Genomic DNA, 21,659 nt, shown 5'->3' with positions numbered 1-21,659 from the left:
TAAGCAGTGCAGGGGCACCCCACTGCAGGAGCTGAGAGCCCAGTAAGACAGCACGTCTGTGGGCCTGACAGCACAATCACACTCATCATCTTTCCGGAAGGGAACAAGCAAAGTACCACAGAGTACTTTATGAGATAATATTAACCCATAATTTCCCTGGATCAAAGAGAACTATGTTCTTCATGAAAAATAATCTGCTAATTCTCTGCTGAATCAAAGCCCCAACAGCCATTCCTTTTACCCTAGTACCCAAGCCTAGTACCCACTTTCCCAAATTCAGCAAGCCCTCAGGACTTGCAGGCTCATCAGTTAAACTTTTTTCTTAATACAACTGCCAAGAACCCTATGTGGAAGTCTATTTTACCAAAACGTCTGAGATCAAGAGGCCACTCTGAAGGCCCAAGGCTAAGATCTGCGGGTCCCATCACTGACCTTCCCATCTGGAATCGACTCTTGTGATACCTCCACAATTCTCCTTCATGACTACAGACTGCATACTGTCTAGGACTATTCACCCTTAAGCCTGACCCTTCACTTTCACCAACCCAAATGCTAATCCTAGACTTGTTAAAGACATGGTAGAAGGTACCAAGAAACAAGTCTAAGTTCTGATGATGGATGAAAATATAAAACAAAGGAGAAAAGAGGGCCATGATGTAAATACCCAACACATCTTCTCCTACTTCCAGAAACCAGGTATGTCCAGGAACCAGCAGCACCCCCTCCTCCCTACAACTGTCACCATTTCTTCTCATACAGATAACATTAGTAATAACAATAAATAACTCTAGAAAAATAGTCTAAAAATAAATTAGGAATGTTTTATTTTTTAAAGCTGCGGAGGGTATTCTTCAAAAATGTCAATGCCATAAAATACAAAGAAAAACTATGAAAATGTTCCAGATTAACAAAGACTATATGGATACACATGGACATAAAGATGGAAATAACAGACAGCGGGAACTCCAAAGGGAGGAAGGTGATAAAGGGGGACACGGTTGAAAAACGACCCATCGGGTACAATGTTCACTATTTGGGTAACGTGTACACTTGAAGTCCAATTCCCACCAGTATGCAATATACCTGTGTAATAAACACACACACACGTACCCTCTGAAATCTAAAAGAAAAAAAAGAGACTATAAAGAAACACAACAACTACATGTAATACCTGAACTTAGACTGGATCCTATCTGAAAGAGAAAAATGCCATAAAGGACTTTTTTTTTTTAATTAAAATGGACAATATTGGAGGTATACAGTGTGATGTTTTGACACACATATACGCAGCGAACTATTATAGTCAAGCTAACTAACATATCCATCTCTTCACATAGCTACAATTTTTTGGTATGGTGAGAATTCTTTAGATCTACTCTCTCAGCAAATTCAAGTATTCCATACACTGTTATCCACTACAGACCCCATGTTGTATACTGGATCTCATTCCATGTAACTGAAACTCATTCCATGTAACTATAACTCTGTACCCTTTCACCAATATCTCCCCATTTTCCCCACATTCTACGCCTTCTCTTTTACTCTGCTTGTAAGAATTCTACTTTTTTCAGTTCCCATGTGGTATCATGCAGTATTTGGCTTTCTGTGCCTGGCTTATTATCCTTAGTATTACATCCTCCAGGTTCATCTGCATTTTTGCAAATGGCAGGATTTCCTTCTTTTTAGTGCTGAATAATATTCCTCCATGTGTGTTTGTGTATGTTTGTGTATCGCAATTTCTTTATCCATTCATTTGTTGATGGACACTTAAGATTGTTTCAATATTTTGGCTATTATGAATAATGCTGCAAAGAACATAAATAGTGATCTCATTCATAAAGGACATTATTGAATTCATTTTTAAAACGAGATAACAGCAATGTTAAAATTCCCTGAAGTTGATATAACTGTGGCTATGTAAGACAATACCCTTATTGTTAGGAAATATACACTGAAGTATTTAGGGGTAAAGAGCTATGATACATGTAACCTATTCTCAAATGGTACACAAAAAGAAGTGGGGCAAAATGGGTACAGCACATATTTTTGTCCTATTATTCTTACAACATAAATCTTTTTCTTCATTTTCTGCTCAAATATAAATAAATACTTCATTCCTTTATGTATTCAAAAGCACAAGGACAAGTGATTCTGGCTAGCTCTCAAATACTCCATTTCCCCCACAGGTAATAGCCATGCTCAACTCTGCGTGGTCTCAGTCAAACAGTGGCTCACTGAAGTCTTCAAGGATCCAGTTTCTTTTTTTCCTTTTTTTCACCAAGACTGAGAATCACTCGATCACTCAGGCTGAGTGCGGTGGTGCAACGATGGCTCACTGCAGCCTCAACCTCACAAGTAGCTGGGACCACAGGTGAGCATTACCACAACTGGCTAATTTTTTAATTTTCTGTAGAGACAGGGTCTCGCTATGCTGCCTAGGCTCTAGTTTCTTATTTTCTGCCATCTGCCAGTCACCCAAACCTAAGCTGATGGGCATACAACTTACCCTTGGCCAGAAGAATTGGTTCATGCTCACCCAACAGCAAAAAATTTAGGACTTTCATTTGATGGTTGAAGAGAAGCAGTTGTCTTTCTTTCCCTCTGAAGATGACTCATGAAATTATTAGCCCCATTTGCTGCTGCAATTACACTACACAGACCCATGAAAAGACCCAGCCTTATGATGAAACCAGCACTGCAGATGGCAAAAATAAAGAATCTGGGTCATTGATGACATCAATAAACTGCTGGATCAACCAACCTCAAAGCCCAGCCTAACAATGGACTTTCCCATTAACTGAGCCAACAAATTCCTTAACTATCCAAGCTAGCTTGAGTTGAATAGTCTGGGATAAAAGCAAACCAAATGACACTCTCTAAATCACTATTATCACTTCCTGTAAAAGGTATAAGTAGAAAAGAGAAGAGGAAAGCAAAGAACAGATATGAACAGAAAGGTAAGGAAAAAAGGAAAGAAGGGAAAGAAGAAGGAAAGAAGGAAAAAGGGAAAGGAAGGGAAAGGGGAAAAGGAAAGAAAAGGGAAAGAGGAAGAGGAAGGAGAAGGAAAAGGGGAAGGGGAAAGGAAAAGGGGAAGAGGAAGAGAAAGGGGAAAGAAAAAGGAAAATGGAAAGGGGAAGGGAAAGGGAAAAGAAAAAGGAAAAGGGGAAGAGAAAGGGGAAGGGGAAAGGAAAGAGGAAGGAAAAGGGAAGGAGGAAGGGGAAGGGGAAGGAAAAGGTAAAGGGGAAAGGGAAAGAAAAAGGGGAAGGGAATATGGAAGGGGAAGGAAAAGGTAAAGGGGAAAGGGAAAGAAAAAGGGGAAGAGAATAAGGAAGGGGAAGGAAAAGGGGAAGGGGAAAGGGAAAGAAAAAGCGGATGGAAATGGGGATAGGGAAGGGGAAGGGGAAGGAAAAGGGAAAGAAAAAGGGGAAGGGAATGGAGAAAGGGAAGGGAATGGAGAAAGGGAAGGGAATGGAAAAGGGGAAGTGGAAGGGGAAAGGAAAAAAGTCAGGGAACAAAGCAGAAAGCCATCAGGCCACAAATATTGAGATAATGAACAAGTACTGCAGCCAGATCCCAAGCAAGGTGAAAAGCTTTGTTTGTAAGGGAAAAGTCAAGGGTCTTTAGACTCCAAGAAACCAGGGATGGGCTCTACCAAGAAGCTTCTTAGACTTTGAAAATTTTCTCCTTATTTGTCCTTAGGAATATTTTTTTCACTTTCTGCTATCAGTAAATTCTTTTTGAAACTGCAAAGCCACTTGTTTCAGAAACAAATTGAGGAAAAATCTGGACGGTTCTCCCTCGGCACAAGAGAGGGAGAGAGAGAGCATTTCCCTGGCCTGCCTGTTTCCTCCTTCGCTCTCATAAAATCACAAAGGAGAAAACAGGCAGGGCAGGGAAGCTGGCCCAAGACCAACAAAGCCTCAATTCTATCTGGAAAATAAGCCCTAGACCTCCAATGTTTCTCAGGCCCGGTTTCACCTCAAGACACCAACTTCACTCAGTGTGTGGATCCTATTCCTACAAACCAGCAGGTAAAGAGCTTGGAAAAGGAGGAGCTGCAAATTCACTCAGTGTCCAGCTTCTGTTCCTGGCATTTCAAAAGACAGAGATTTTTTTTTTTTTTCTTAGCAAACACAACATTTCTCATAAATGCCCTACCCCACCCTAAAACTTTCACAGGGTTTAGAAAAAATGATAGGTAGCTGGTTTCTAAGAATCAATCTGAGAATAAAAGTAAAAAAAAAAAAATCAGAGAAATGAAAGGTATACACTTATCAAATTTAGGCTCTAAATAAAGAGAAAATAGATACATGATATAGTAAAAATAAATATCGAACAATAAAGAAATACAGAAATAACATCTGTAACCAAAAATACCTGAAAAGATTAAGGTTTCTATCAGCTCTCACAAAAAACCATGTGTAAGAAAATAATACAAACTATTGGAAGGGAATTCATTAAAAAGTTGATATTTAAAAAGGAAATTAAGCAAAGCACTACCCTCTGTGATATCTAGTCCCAAATGTACTCTGAAAAGTACTGCCTCCTACTCATGACTGCCTGACCTCTGCCACCTGTAACCTTATGTTCAGATTATTCGCCGGGCTTAGAATGCTATCCTACTGCTGCCTCATCACCATTCACCAGCAATTCCCATAACAGAAGAGTAATCCTTGTTGGCTGAAAGCCTATAGCATATTATGTATCCTCCCTGACTGACCAACTGAAAGTGTTTAATCCTGTATTTCAATCCTATGTGCTCAATCCAAGTGATCCTAGCAGTTATACTACAGAGGCTTGGGGTATAGTCTTAATCCATAAAATGTACTTCTGTAATTTTATATGAATTCTTATTTAGATAATTTCTCTTAAAACTCTGGTCTCACTAAAATATGACCAATTAGACTAGAATTTCCTTGGATATAGAAGCTGCATATCTTACCCTTACCTGTATTACCCACTGTACAGAACCACATCGAGGACATGGTAAACAAAAACTGCAGGTTGTTAGAATGAAAACAATGTCCACCTGAGTGACATTAAAACCTCAAACAGCTTCTATTTGCCTTTCATAATTTCTATTACAGATTTTTACATCTATTCATAGACACACATACACAACATACATGTTATTCTTTTACTGGAGCATAGCTCCATAAGAACAAGACATGAGTCTCATTCTTTGCACCTCTTAAATTTCCTGCTACAATGTTCTGTATATACATTTAAGTAAACATTTGACAAACTGAATTAGAGATTCATGAATGTCCACACAGTAATATACAGAACAGAATCATGGATGGATCAAGATATATTTCTATTTGGTTTGGAAACACACATCTATCCCACTCCTACCAGCCCTGAGAGATGAGTGCAGGAGAGAGGATGTACAAGGACATAAAGAACAACAATTTAACCCTTCCAATTATATTTTCCATAAGGTTACAATGTTTAAATTAATTTTCATTCATTTAGTGGACAATAACTGGCCCCAGTAATGCACTTTCTATTTAGGGAAAACAAATCCAAGACTTAAAATTCCAACAGGTAATCTGTAATATAAAAACAGGAAAACCTATAATTTTGCCAATTTTTACTTTCTTGGCATGTTTAAACAGATTTTTTAAACTTGGCCTTAATGAAAAGATCTGAATCCCTGCTGGCAGGTAAAGGTTCTAGTTTCACAGATAAACCGGCTACCATTAACTGCTTTTGCAGAGCCAAAAAAACTCCACGACTGTTTTTCAACTATAGATTTTAAATTTCTCGTCAAACAACTTACCCTCATGAAACTAGTGAGGTTGTTTCATAGTTTCCACATATTATGCACTTAGAAATACAGTCATGCACCCAATAACGATGTTTTAGAGACTGACCACATATAAGACTATGGTCCCACAAGATTATGATACTGTATTTTTACTGTACCTTTTCTATGCTTAGGTATATTTAGATATGCAAATACCACTGTGTTACAACGGTATATAGTAACATGGTGTACAGGTTAGTAGCCTAGGAACAAAAGGTCATACCATATAGCCTAGGTGTATAATAGGCTATACCATGTAGGTTTATGTTAATTAAGTACACTCTATGATGTTCACACAATGACAAAATCGCCTAACAATGCATTTCTCAGAAGATATCCAGTCATTAAGCAATGCATGACTGTAATTTAGGAAAAGACGAGAAAGACAAGAATAAACTCTCTTCCTCTTTCCACATGATGAATCACAGATTTACCGTTTTAATGTTTGAGATCTCTGTGTTGCTGCTGTCTGAACTGCATTTTGACATTGTGATAGCAGTTTATTGGAAAATCACAGCATGCCCAAGCTTCTGCTCTAAAAATAAATGCAAAAATAGCCAAGTTTAAGATTCCTGTAAACTGAACAGAAACACATCTACAAGAGAGCCCTATTGATATGAAGAGTTGAATAAAGGGCCATTATTTTGAATTAAATTTTAAACAAAAGGCATTTAGATTATTTTAGGATACCAAGGCTTACCCTAAAACAAAGAACAAGAGAATAAGCTACAATAGCATGCCTAATTCCCAGAGATCTGGGAGAAATAAAAAGCTAGAGCAAAGTCCAAAAAAAGATTTCAAAGCTAATATAAGGAAATCAAAGTAAATAAAGTCTAAAGATAGTACTTTATAGAAAAATGAAAAAAAATTAGCTGTTATTTCCTAAGTTCACATATACAAAAGAAATAAAGAAGGTCACCAGAAGAGGTACTTGGCTGAGAAATCCAAACAACCCAGTAGTAACTCTTTAACACAGGTAAGAAATCCATCAGCAATTCCAATTTCCCAAAATGAAATTAAAAACACAAAAGAACAGTTACATCTACACTATACATTTTTATATAATTAATTTATGAATAAAATAATTCAAGAACACTGTTAACAATGTTAATGTCGGGCAGAAATTTAAATTTGGGGTGGCTCTCTAAAAGAGATTATAAATCAAAAACTAAGAAAGCATAAAATGTAGATATAAAAAGTTTAATTTGATCAACAAATACTGATTTTGTTAGATCTGACATCAGACTTGGTTTGCGCTCAGGTCTGAGCCTTCTGCAATGCCTCTACTACCATAAGCTCAGGAAAAACAAATCGGCAGTGGCCTCTTTTTACTACTTCCAGTCCTTTAAAAGACATTCTCATGGAGGTTAAAGTTCTCATTTCATACACAAATTTGTTTTGCTAAGAAGTCAACAAAGCAGACTGCGGCAACCTTATCACTACTTTGGCATATACATATTTACCTCAAAATGCTGATTCTAAGTTCTTTCAGAGTTTCCAAGTCTGTATTAATTCATACCCTAGGTAACCTAAAAGCAATCAGAGAGAAATTTTAGAAGAAACAACTCATTTTTTAAAACGAACTTTAAGAAATGTTCTACTTTTTAAGATCCCTCATGAAATTCTTTATCTATTGGGCAACAAGACAATGCATGTCTAAAAGAACTGCCCTTTAAAATTGGGATATTATGTTCTAATACAGCCAGTAAAAATAACTGTTAGTATGATCCAATTAGATAGAAGGGAGAACTCTTGGCATTAAATTACCTTTTCCCTCAGTGAAACTTGGCTTTAAAAATACTTTAAACACTATGATAAATCAGTATCATGCTGCATATGAGCATATCTTCCTATCTCAGTGCTTGTGTTTTCATTTTTCTTTTTGTTTTTTTATTTTATTTTTCTATTTTGTAGGGCTGGGGCCACCCCATGTTTCCCAGGCTGGTCTCGAACTCCTGGGCTCAAGTGATCCTCCCACCTTGGCCTCCCAAAGTGCTGTAGTCCCAAAAGATTACCCAAATACCACTGTGTTACAACTGCCTACAGTAGTCAGTACAGTAACATGCTGTACTGAATACTGCAGATTACAGGCGTGAGCCACTGCAACCAGCCAAGTTTGTGTTTTCTAAGGCTACCTCAGACTTCATTTAATTTTTAATTTCATTCTACACTGCCACCTAGTAGGATGCAAAGACCATGCACACCAACATGTCCTGCTGTGTCACCCTCTAGAGATGATTTCCAATTCAGACTCACCTCATTCCTAGAAATGCCATAATCAAATTACTAAGTTGATAATCCTTTAAAATTCAATGTAACTCAACTATCACAAAATTATTGCTAAGTTATCCACGTTATTTCCATTGATAATTCCATACATACATTAGAAAGGTAATATGTCAAGTACAATAGCAACTTATTTTATACTGGTAATTCAAAGCTAACAGGTCATTTTCTCATTTTAATTGATCACTGTGAAGTAAAGTACACACCTGCAAAATCTTGTTTCATAGGCCCCTTTAAGATAACTCTGAAACAGGCATGCCACATATCAAACAGTCAAGTTTTAGTACAAACTAGCAAACTTAATCCACGTTAGCAACTAAATGCAGGAATGAGGCTGTATCCTTTCACAGGCTAGTAACAAGAAAGAGCTAACCATTCAGATTTGAAGCCTAAAGGCACCTAGAACTTTCTGCTGTGAATTTTCAAAATTGTTGACAGAATAATTTCAACTCATCCATGTTATTATGCATCACAGATTCTGACATTATTAACTTTGCAAATATTACCATCCAGATTTCATTCCTACTCTCACAAAGCCCAAAATGCATGACTTCTATAAAGTTCCAGGACAAACAAAAGGAAAAAAACCACAATATAATGACATTAAAACACTATAAGCAATACTCATGGTAAGCTAACAGAGAAAACTAAAAAATGTATGAAGCACTTTAAGTTCCTAGTAACAAAAGTGCTATGTGAGATACAAGGCATTATTTTAACTGCAACCACGCCTACATCACTTAGGACAGCCATGGTATAGATACAAAATACTGACTGTTAACATAAGGACAAATACAAATTAAAAATAAGAGGCATAGTTCTCCCTGCTGAAAATAAAAGGGAAGAGGTCCCTTTCCCCTTTTCTTTTCCAGAATTTATTTCTCCCTCCCTTTCAATGTCTATAAATTTAAGTCTCTAGTCTTATAACTTGGCTATGTTTCCTAAGGACCTGAAAGCCATCTCTGAAATGGGAAATAACATTCAATCTCCTGGTTTCCTAGGAGGAGATGGGCCTAATTTGTCACCTGACTCCAAAGTGTAAAACCTACCTCTCGTCATAAAAATGTGAAAAAAATTAGCAATTTTATCTTGAAAATATGGATGTGGATTGTAACCATTTAGTTACATAAAACAGTAAGATTTCTTTCTGTCTTTGCCATCCCTTTAGTGACTGCCTGTAATGTGCACAGCAGTCTGATTTAATGTTCATTCAATAATAACATTGTTTTCTTTCTTTTCTACCTTTGTGGAGAAATTTTCTGGGTTGGGAGATTTTGGTTTTAATTGTATTTCCCTAACATTAGCTTTTTTACTTTTTAAATATAGCCCAAATCTCAAACAGTATTCATACCAAATAATAAAATTCCATTTCTTAGAACTTAAATACTGGAGAAGCCCTAAAATATGCTGCCCAACTACATGGAGGAATTTTTAAAAATGAAAATGAAAGTGGGCAAACAGCTACACTGAAAATGAATCCACACATAGAATCCAAGTTGTTTGAAAACAACTCCTACCTACTTCCCTTTTCTAAGCTGTAGAGCAGAAAAAGTCTCAGATGTTTTTAGCTAACTTAATAAGCAAATTGATGCTCTTGCCTCTTAATACTAATAGACACACTTATATTATATTTATACATATACTTATGTATACATATAAACATGTATTTAATGTACATATTTGCCTCAAAACACTGATCCTGAGTTTTCGGTGACATCTATACACTGTCACTCCCTTCTCATGTATACCCGCCTATGCAGGACGCACTGAGTAAGGCAACTGGGGATATAGGAAGCAGCCTCTTTTTTTTTTTTCCTTTGTACCTATCTTTCTTTTAAAAATTATCTTAATGCCAGCAAGCAGTTCAGTGTCAGAATACCAAGGTTTAAATCCAGACTCCACTACCTCGCTAACATTGTTTCCTTGCCTGTAAAACAGAAACAACTGACTATTACGAGGATTACACAAGATCTTAAATTGAGTAGAGAGAAAATAAAATGCTTGGAACGTACAAAATCCATAGTACCTCTACCTAGAACCATTTTTTTAAGCATAATTCTTAAACTCTTAAAATTTTATGAAACCCTTAAAGAAAACCTAACATGCTTCATTAACCCTAAGATTCAGCATAGAAAATGCATTCTCATATAATGCATAGAAGATTTTATACAGAATTTATAGCCAGATTAACCTGAAAAACCACAAACTCCTGAATGGGGATCAGGAGATGCCACCCCCAACTATGCCACTTTGGTATATTGATTATTTTGAGCTGAAAGCAATTAAGAATCAACAGATTCAGGAAAAGTTCTACGCCTTCCCTCTTTCTACTTAAAAGTAAGGCATAAACTCCCCCTTCTTCTACACCAGGAAGAAAACAAGAACAATCCTTATCATAGCACAGAGAGATGGCACCAAGATGAATCTGCATAAACAAACCTTAATAAATAACCCTTTTCTACCAATGGTTTCCCCCGTACACCGTCTAATCAACTTCCCACCGTTTATCAACCCTAGAAATCCAAACTTCCCCTCCTTTGTCCTTTCACAATTTATCACTCTTTGTTAAAATGGTATATGAGCCTCTAAATCTAAGTGTTTCTTTGGGATTTTACATCTTTTCTTTGATGCTCCTGTGCGTGCAAAAATATTAACATCAATACAAGCTGTAGACCTCCTGTTAATGTCTTTTGTTAGTTTAATTCACAGATCCCAGCAATAGAGCCTAAGTGGGTGGAGGAAAAGTTTTCCTCCCCTACATTCCAAACAAGCTAGCCATTATGCATTTACATTAAGATGAAAATCAACGCAATTAAATCACAAAATATGGTACATAACGTAAAGTAAATTTCAACAGTTTTGTATTCACTAGTTCTCTTGAAAAACAAACAAAAAAACACTGTGTACTACTTACTGGCTGGACAGACATCACTGAAAACATTATTTCACTGAACTGTTTCTTAGGCAATATAATGTTTCACAGAGAAACAAGAAATAGTAACAATCATGGATATTTTGAAAATATAAAAAAGAAATCAAAAGAAAATATCCAACATATCCACAGTACATAAAACAAGTATTTCAAGGATTTATCAATTATTATTTAGTGAATATAGACTATGAAAAGATTAAGGTCAAACCAAGGATTAAGAGACTAAAGAGAAAAAAATAATAATAATTTCAAGAATTTAAACACTGGTATCTTTACATATTTAAATACAAAACACAGAGAACTATTTATATTTTTACTTTTAATTGTCATTTGTCTTTTTAAAACGTTTTTTTTAGTTTACCCTAACACTATGGGTATGAACTTTACATTTCTGTCATTCTTAATTAAAATTCACTGCACATTAACCTAATCATTACCACACACACAAAAAAAACTTCATATAGAAATGCTCCCTTCATCATTATCATTTACAAGAGCAAAGAAACACTCCCCGCCACCAATTTACATGTCTAACAATGACTGTGGGAATGGTTTGGTAAACCCTGGTTCATTTTACATGGTGAAGTTCAATTCAGCCATTTAAAATGGTAAGTTTATAATGAACAAAAATGCTTATGTTGAGAGCAGCAGCAGGCAGACAAATGCCTAGGCAGACAGGGGTAGGTCCCCGGTGAACCCCCACCTTCAAATCAAAGACAGTTTAAAGCCTGAAGGTTGAGATACACAGTATTTTTTGTTTACTTTTCAAGAGAACTACAAGTCCCAGATAAATCCAGGGACCGGACTGAGAACCTGTCTTCCCATTTGGCACACTTTCCTCTGATTGATCCTCACCCTTCACCTATCTTACACATACCTATGCCTCCCTAATTGGTTTCTTACACTGTCATGCCCACCTTTGAGTGGTGCATTTAACTTTTTTTGCATACTCACAAACCAATCAGCACACACTCCCCTATTCTGAGCCTGTAAAAGCCCAGGACCCAGCCACACTGGAGGAGAAACCACACAACTTCGGGTAGGGAACCACCCCCGCATCCCCTTTCTGCTGAGAACTATTTAATTGCTCAATAAAATTTACGTCTGCCTTCCTCACCCTTCAGTTGTCAGCATATCCTCATTCTTCTTGGATGCAGGACAAGAACCTCGGGAACCGCCAAACGTGGGTACCAGCTGTAACACAGGTGGGCTGGGGCATGACTGGCCCAGCCACTAGCTGAGCCAGAGCACAAGCCAGGTGTGGCCCAGACAGCCAAGTAGGAGGGTAGCGTGGCCAAGCAAGGCCTGGACAGGGGCGTCACCAGCCAAAGGTCCCCGGCTGGTAAAGTGACTGAGAAAAATCCTGCGTCAATGGCTTTAAATGAAAAAGCAGAACACTTTTATTTACAGTAAGACTATACTTATGTCTTAGTTAAAAACTAAAGGAAAAAGGGAGGGAGTGAGGAAGGATAAGAAGGAAAAGGAAGTGAGGAAGCATAAGAAGGAAAAGGAAGACAGGAAGGAGGTGAGAGAGTTAGTTTACCCAAAAATTAATGATGGATTACTTGGATGAGTAATTTATTTTTCCTTTAAACTTTTCAGCATTTTAAATTTCCTACAATTTGAACACGCAGAATTGGGAATTGGAAAACAAACTTTCAAACTGTGGATGATTTGTGTGACAATAAGCTAGAGACATACAATTCTGTTTTAGGTACTGAAAACATTCTCCCAGCCATGTGCAGTGGTTCACACCCATAATCCCAGCACTTTGGGAGGCCAAGGTGGGCAGATCATGTGAGCCCAGGAATTCTGAGACCAGCCTGGGAAACATGGCAAAACCCCATCTCTACTAAAAATATAAAAATTAGCCAAGTGTGGTGGTGTGTGCCTGTAGTCCCAACTCCTCCGGAGGCCGAAGCAGAAGAATCACCTGAGCCCGGGGGGCTGCAGTGAGCCAGGATCACACCACTGCACTCCAGAGTAAGACCCTGTCTCTCGAATGAATGAATGAGTAAAAACCTCCCCTGTTAAGGCACAAAATGTGGTAACATTTACCTGAATATCTGAGTGGGAAAAAACACACACAAACTGTTTTTCCTTTGTTCTCACACAACACATAAAATTTCTGTGACCAAATGTGTGGGGTTTCTCCCCAACAACAAGCAAGCCATCAATTCTGCAGCAGACACCAGCTGGGTGTCTTCTATTAATGACTGAATTCCAACATTATCTACCTGGAGATAGCATCAGATCCCACAGGTTGAGGGCTCCAGTCCTCAAAACTTCCCCCATCCTTCCGTGTCAATTGCAAACCTCAGGTTATTTTTTGCCAGTGCTGCGGACCAATCAGTTAACTGGGGTTCCCACAATGCCCTCCTAGGATTTAACTTGCCAGACCAGCTCAGTCCTTGCGGAAAAACTTACTTATGCTTACCAGTTTATTATAAAGGATATTACAGGCTGGGTGCAGTGGCACATGCTTGTAATCTTAGCACTTTGGAAGGCCAAGATGGGAGGATCGCTTGAGGCCAGGAGTTCGAGACCAACCTGGCCAACATGGTGAAACCCCGTCTCTACTAAAAAAATACAAAAATTAGCTTGGTGTAGTGGCTTGCACCTGTAGTCCCAACTACTCAGGAGGCTGACACAGGAGAATCGCTCGAACCCAGGAGCCAGAGGTTGCAGTAAGCTAAGATCACACCACTGCACTCCAGCCTGAGAGAGCAAGACTCAGCCTTAACAACAATAAAAAAGAAATCGTATTTTGTTAGGTTTAAAATTCAGGTGAAACTCTATTGAATGTCAACTAATAAATGTAGAAGGAATGACAGAAAAGTCACCATTTTTAACCATCACATTAGTAATTGAAGCAAGTAATTTTAGCATTAATGGATACTAAAACCATTGGGTGAAGGTTACTAAAGAATATTTACATAGCCTGAAAGCTTTTCTGCAGATTACCTACTAATTACAAATGAAAACTGGTATTTTTATTCAGTGGAAAAACCTGATAGATACCCTTTTAATCCAAGTGACAAAGCTAAGATCGCCAATATTGGGACAAACTGACAACACCTACCTCATGTAGTTTTCCTACTAAAAGTACAAAACTTGAATCTATTTTTGCGGGGGGAAAGAGGGGAACAGAGTCTCGCTCTGTTGCCCAGACTGGAGTGCAGTGGCACAATCATAGCTCACTGCTACCTCAAGCTCCTAGGTTCTAGAGATCCTCCTGCCTTGGCCTCCCAAAGTGCTGAGATTACAGGAGTGAGCCACTGTGCCTAGCCAAAACCTGAGTCTAATCATAAGGAAACATAAAACCTAACCTGAGGTTTATTTTACAAAACACTTGGCTTTATACACTGAATTGAAGTATGGTTTCAAGGATGATGTGTTAATTCATGCATAGCAGATGAAGAATGAGTTATTTAGGGAAAGTTAAGAGACATTTAAGGCACTGTTACATTTGGTATCATTACTACAGAGACCAACTAAGATAGCTGAACCAGTATAGATAATCCTCCTCGAAAACTTGTCTGTAAAATATTGTTCTCGAGCCCTCTTTTCCTTCATCCTCCATTATATTACTAGACCATACATTTCAATATTAATAATTTGGGGGTTCACAATATAATCTAATCACATTAAGACTATTGCATGTTAAAATTTTCTCTAATACACATATTTAAAAGAAAAATATCACCTAAATTTTATCAAATGCTAGTTATGTATCATGAGAGTTTAAGAAACTCCTTTTTTTCTCAAAACCTCAAGAGGCAAACACCACTATAACAGTTTATAGACAAGGAAGCTGAGACTCAGAGACGTTGCCATATGCCCAGTGCTCCTCGGCTACAAAGTCAAAGAATCAGGATTTGAACCCTGGTCTCTCTGACACCAAACACTTGCTCTTAAGCATCCCTACAAAGCTATGATAAAACACTAATATTTAACTCTGCAAAGTGGAAAGAGCTTAAAATACCACGAATCAGAGCAACTGACAGTGATGGCTGGGCAGCAGGATGCATAAGAGGAGGACAGGCTGTGAGTTCATCATGTTAATCTCACCTCCCAGGATGTTACCAAAAGAGGAAAGACAGAAGTCCTGCAATCTCGAAATATCTCAGAGGACTAAATACGACTACTACCTTTCTTTTTCCCTTCCAACAGGGTCATTTATCTAACTTCTTAATCAAAGAACCTTCCTATATCATGTCAAAGATCAGTTTTTAAACTAAGAGTCTTCTTCCATTATTCAAGTTCCCTAAGTACAACCGGTTTGTTTTCTTAAAATTCTGAACTGGTTAACAGACCTCATTTTCTAATCCTCAAGAATTGTTCAAATGTGTTGTTAAAACCCCTGCTTTATTGCATACGTTGAGCTGTCAAAGAACAAGCACAACAGAGTTAGTCTGTGCCAACAAGGAGAAAGTCTGCAATACAGTTAAACTCCAATTTTGACGGCAATTTTCTCCCATGATTCTTAACACTTCCCTCAGTCTGCAATGTTTCTGTGCACATAATCATACGTACCTCACAAAGCAAAAAGGACCAAGTGGCATGATTTGTCCAAAAGCAGAATAGTAATAATCTTTTTAAAAGCCTTAATATGCAAGCAATATTCTTCCCCATAAAACTGTGTTAGCTTCTAAATACTTCAAAAAGTATTATAAATTAACTTATTCACTCAACAAATCTGAGTGTCTCCTATATGCCAAGCACCATGTCTGGTAATGAACATGCATGAAGAATCTAATCCTTACTATTCTATAAACCTTAACACAGCCAAGAACATGTAATGCTGTTATAAGCCTAAAAAAAAAAAAAAAAAAAAAAAAAAAAAAAACTCTAAGGCCAAACTTAAGCCTTTCATGTCTTACTTCTAGTAACAGTGTTACTGACATCCTCAGACAATGTTTTGTGACATCTTCTTAGTCACTTACTTAAAATGTATATTGCGTTAACTGCATGTTAAAGGAGTACCAACAATTCATTGACAATTTTAGATGAGAAAGCCATTTTGTACTCAGAATTATTTTAACAAAGGCTTTATTACATAACTGAAAATGTCAATTTCACCAGCTACATCTCAAAAATAATGTTTTTCTTTCTGTATTAATTCGTCAAGTATACATCACGATACAACCAGTCTTACTTTTTAGACCAACACACGATCCTAAAGACTGGGTGAGAGGGCTGGGCACGGTGGTTCACACCTGTAATCCCAGCACTTTGGGAGGCCAAGACGGGCGGATCATGAGGTCAGGAGATCGAGACCATCCTGGCTAAACACGGTGAAACCTCACCTCTACTAAAAATACAAAAAATTAGCCGGGCTTGGTGGCGGGCACCTGTAGTCCCAGCTATTTGGGAGGCTGAGGCAGGAGAATGGCATGAACCCAGGAGGCAGAGCTTGCAGTGAGCTGAGATCGCACCACTGCACTCCAGCCTGGGAGACGTAGTGAGACTCCGTCTCAAAAAGAAAAAAAAAAAAAAAGACTGGGTGAGAATTCCTATTTGGAAAATCCTCACTGCCCATCTTGTCCAGAGAGCTTATTCCTGAACGGATTATTATTCAGCATCTGTCAACAGCCTGAATGAGACAACTGATATTCGAGGGACACCACCTGAAAGAAATTAATGAATCAAACCACTGGAACTGTGAACACCTGTATTACTAAAGCTTTTCTATTATGCCTGAGGCTTTTATCCAGTTTCTCTAAAATGGCATGTGAAAAAACGTTTCTCTATCGTTTGTAGAATGTAAAACATTTTCTCCATATATTGCTAATGTTATTTAATGTAATAATCCAAAAGATTGATTATTCTTCATACAAGAGAAAAATCTGCTTCTCCTAATTGGTATGCTTCCTTTCATTAATCAACGTGAGTTACATGCAACACTCACCTTTCCTTGCCCCAATCATTCATCTAATTCTCTGTCTCCACATTCTATACTACCAACCTTTACCATTTTCATAGTACTCTAATACTTTCCTATTATAAGACCATTTCAAATCCTTTCTCAAAATAGACATCATAAACTATTAAATAAATGTACTAATACTAGAGTCTTAGCAGAAATTTGGAAGAACTGAAAACTAGCCATCAAAAAATCAAAAGGTCCAAGCCCCACAGGCTAAGCAGGTGGAATACCAGGAAAACAATGCTGCCTCAGAAGACTACAGTCATTTGGCAAGTCATAAATTGCAAAGAAACCTGTGAATAAGAGCGAGTCTAATACATACATTGGGCTTTCAGGATGAACTAAGCTCTTGAATGTCCAAAAAGCACAGCAAAAGGTAAACAAAATAAGTCACTTGGCTCCAACTTTCTCTTTATACAAATTAAACAAAGACCTCACCAATATCGTCCTCTGGCATTCAATAAAGCACATCACTCCATGTTTGATCAGTTTTTTGAATACTTGCCAACACTATGATAGGAACCAAGATCGTAAAAAGGAGTCAATCCTGGGCTTCAGAGAAATTACAGATTTTACTGACAGAGAGGAGTTGTTTGTAGGAAATTATCACTGCTTGGAGGAACCCTGAGAAAATACTGCAATAAATTCTGAGTCTAGTCTAGCGTTTTGATGATCAAGAAACAATGTGACCACTTTGAGGTATATGTCTAAAAGGGAAAGCATGGACTCCAATGAATTATTTGTATACCTATGTTCACAGCACCATTATTCACAGTAGCCAAAAGATGGAAGCTACCCAAGTGGCCATGGACAGATGAATGGATAAACAAAATGCGGTATATTCATACAATGAAATACCATTCAGCTTTTCCAAGGAAGGGAATTCTGACATCTAAATCATCACAGATGAGCCGTGGAGACACTATGTCGGGTAAAATAAGCCAGACACAAAAGAACAAATACTGTATGACTCCACTTATTTGAGGTTTCTCCAGTAGTCAGTAACAGGAAGTAGAATGGTGGTTCCCTGGCATTGAAGGTAGGATGGAATGTGGAGTTAGTGTTAATGAGGACAGTTTGAGTTAGGAAAGATGAAAAAGTATGGAGACGGATGCTGGTAATGACTAAAAACAATGTGAATGTACTGTATGCCAGCTAGTTGTACGCTTAAAATGGTTCAATGTTGTGTTATGTATATTTTACCATGCCAAAAAAAAAAAAAAACTATCTGAAATATTCAAATAACCATTCATTCACCTGAACATTTAAGGTTAGACACAGCTTCATTCATTCCACAAGTCTTAACTGAGGAGTCACTACACGTGATGCAGCCCTGAAATCCATTTGGAACAGTAATGCAATACAAAAAGCATGCCTGCAAAGATTCTGAAACCAAACCACAATTCGATCTCGGCTCTGCCACTTCGAGATTCCTAACTTGGAGTAATAATCACTGACTCTTAGTCTCCTTGCCTGTAAAACAAGGACAAAATTGAGTTGATCGCAGGGTCACAGTGAGGATTAGAAGAGAATGTACGTAGAACATGAAACATCTTAGCGCATAACAAGGAGGCACTCAATAACACGTTTCCCTTATCTCCTTTGCCATGAGCAAGCGGAAACGTGACCATGACATGGTAGGGTCGCAAGTGAGAGAATGTCTACGAAATATCTACTTTCTCAAATGAAAGAAGCACCTCACGTGTCAGATAGTGGTAGAGAATAAAACATCCCAACGCCATAAAAGTCACCCTCTCCAGAAGACAGCACAAGTACTGTACAACCCACTGTATGACAAAATCACTGTCAAATAAGAATCATGAGCCACATCAAAAGACAATGTCTTCTAAAACTAAGACAATAAAGCTCAATAATAGCAAAACAACCCAGTTATCCAACTCACACACTGAGCCACGGGCAAAATACAACAGTCAGGGCTTACCCTTCAAACATGAGATGGAAGCATAAAAAGTAAAGCAGGCCCTTACTAAAAAGGATTGTAGGGAAATGTCTTTTCTCCCCAAATTAAAATGGACTAACTGTTCTTTTCTAAAACAGCATTTTGGTGCCGTGAGTAAATCTATAAACCTATGTTACCATGATCAATGTTTATAGTGACCATGTTAAAAGCAATCTTTAGTTTTTTGTTTTTTTATCTATTGAGTTTTATGGAATATGCCCTAAAATGAAGTTTTGAAATAATTGTATATGTATGTATGTGTATGTATATAGCACGTATTACATATAATACACACGTGCCACAGGAAGCTTTAAAGTAGACTTTGCAAGATAAACTGGCTATTCCAGAACCTAATTTCCAAAGGTATCAATAATATTGAAAATTACTATTCTCTAGGACCTGGCTTATCCCGAACCCATCTTTTAATAAACTGAGTTTTTTGGTGAGGATGTATATTTTTATTTAGAAAACTTAACGTTTACACCAATACATTTTCAATATAGCTAATCTGTTTTAAAAGCACATTTTTAATAATATTTTCCGAGTTACTTAAATCGTAACCTGAGTCCTTTTCCACTGTTTGAAAACAAGCACCGCGAAACACCTGACAATCAGGATTGTAAAGATTCAGAATATTCGAAGACAGAAGCATAGGCGTCCAAGTGATCCTCTTTCATCAGATGAATGTTTTTAAAACCTGAAAGTCCTAAGAACACTTACTTATCGTGTAGACCAGTAACGTGTCCCTTTAACCACAACTCTCTCCACAAAAGCACGGAGTGAACACTACACACCAAGGACCCTCCACTCATCTCCACGTTTCCGCGGATCTTCAGGTTCCTAAGGACACACTCAGTGGTTTGCTGGCTCTGACCTCCAGGCAGAGCCATCAAAGCAACTCAGCTTTTCTGGACAATCTACGTAAATCTGATGTGCTAACTTAAAACTTACACTGATTTCCCCAAAATCAAAAACCCTGAAGAAAGGGTCCTCCGCAAGGTCTAGGCATTTTGGCACAAAAACATCTGAGGGGAGAGGCAAAAGAATGGCCTCGGCCCCTGCCCGCCCCACGGGGCCCCGATCTGGTCCCCTGACAGTAATCACACAGGACCCTCCCGGGAGGGACCGAGAACCCGGCTTCGTCCCCTCCGGGCGCGGCGCAGCGGCCACATCAGAGGAGGGCCCCAGGGTGCTCCGACAGGTCAGGCGCGCGTCTCCACCTCCGCTGCTCCCGCGCCACTTTCGCGCGCGTGACGGGACCTGTCAAGAGCCCCCAGGCCTCGCCAGGCCGGGGAGTGGGCAGGCGCCGGCATCCCCCACTACGCCACGGAGGCCCGGAAAGTCTCCCAGGGCTTCCTCGCGGGGAGGCGCCGGGGTCCGGGCCCAGGAGCAGAGCCGAGGCGGGCAGACGCCGGGTCCACAGGCCGCGCTGTGCCGGACGACGAGGCAGGCGAGGCCGCGCCCTTCGTCAGCGCCCGCCAGGCCCGGACGCGCGGCTCGGGCCCATGGCCAGCATGCGGGCCTCGGCGCGGAGGCGGGAGCGCGGCCGGGCGACCCGCTCCCTGCCCTGGACACAAAGCTGCTCCGCGGGAGCCCGCCTCACCTGCAGCACGGGGCGCCGCGGGCCTTCGAGAACCATCGGACCCCGCTCCGGCGCGCGCGTCACAGCCCAGGCCTCCCGGAGCCGCCCGGCGCCGCCGCCCCCGCCGCCATTTCCTCGCGCTCGCCGTCGCCTCGTCCCCGCTGTCAGGTTACTCCATTCACCTGGGCCTGCAGCAGCCTGCGCCGCGCCTCCGCCTCGACCCCTCCCGCCGGCGCCTGCGGAGACTGCGCAGCGCCCGGCTGGCCCGCAGCCCGCGCACGGCCCGCGGCAACGGCGCACAGCCGCTTGGAGAATCCCACTGGCGGCCGCACCGCCCCTCCGCGCCCCAACGCGCCACTCGCCCCGTGGCGGCATGAGAGCGAGCCTGTGATTGGACAGGGCCTGGCGGTGAAAGGTTAATCCCGGCCCTCCAACCACTCAGGAGCAGGGAGACAGCGGGCGCGCGCGTGGAGGCCGAGGCGGCGTTTGCGGCCCAGCGCCGGGACTGGACCCTGGCATTCGGCCGCAGCGGCCGGGAGTCTTTGGGGCCTTCGGGAACCCGCGTGCCGAGGCCGGCTAAGTTTGGTAGACTCTCTGAGCTCTCGGAATTCGACTGCCTCCATTGTTGCTCCTTCTGGCACCCACAGACCGTAACGTGGCCGTAATTGTTCCCCGGAGAGCTTAGCTTCCCTCTGAGCACCTCCCTCCCCTTTTTAAAGTACCTTCCCACTCGCCTGCGTTTCCTCACGTTAGTGGTGCAGGGACCTCCGCATTTGGGGAAATAAACACCCACTTCCGCCCCCCACCCCAACCGGGATCCCCAGATAATGAGAAATAGACGGTGGTCCTCTGTAGGTATGCTGTTCATTTGCATAGGTCGGAACCGCCCACCACTGCGTGTAGCTAGGAATTAAAATATCGGTGGGAGTTAATTAAGTGGCTGGATTAAAGAACATCGTCTCAATTTATCCCCAAATGCAGACATCTCTTCAGTGGACTTCCTGATAGGCCGGTTTGCTCCAGGTGAGGTGTGCTCACAGCAACTGCAACCGTGTTTCTTTCAGCCCATGGGCGTGAGCAGAACCTCCTATGCGCCCGCGCTGCCTGGGCTGTGCTGTTCAGTTTGGGGCCACCAGCCCCACATGGCTCCTGTGCGCTTCA

The 21,659-nt window shown here is 40.1% G+C and overlaps 1 protein-coding gene across 6 annotated transcripts in view; it reads right to left on the bottom strand.

Annotated features, from left to right (window-relative positions):
• DICER1 (dicer 1, ribonuclease III) overlaps window positions 1–20,833 on the bottom strand; it is a 71,581-nt gene extending 50,748 nt beyond the window's left edge. For 3 of the 6 annotated variants that reach the window (XM_030802629.1, XM_030802633.1, XM_030802632.1), the window contains exons 1-3: window positions 20,520–20,833; window positions 7,273–7,338; window positions 6,244–6,344 (exon numbers count right to left, since the gene is read on the bottom strand). The gene's annotated coding sequence lies outside the window, so the exon portion shown is untranslated. Of the gene's footprint in view, window positions 1–6,243; window positions 6,345–7,272; window positions 7,339–12,144; window positions 12,493–20,519 lie in introns of those variants that run through there. The other 3 variants (XM_030802631.1, XM_030802630.1, XM_003260935.2) reach the window with 3 other exon arrangements.
• Between the last annotated feature and the right edge of the window lie 826 nt (window positions 20,834–21,659).

Source organism: Nomascus leucogenys, chromosome 22a (genome assembly GCF_006542625.1).
Source record: "Nomascus leucogenys isolate Asia chromosome 22a, Asia_NLE_v1, whole genome shotgun sequence".
NCBI lineage: Eukaryota > Metazoa > Chordata > Mammalia > Primates > Hylobatidae > Nomascus > Nomascus leucogenys.
Note: the sequence above shows the minus strand (reverse complement) of the source record. Positions and strands in the feature narration are given on the sequence as shown.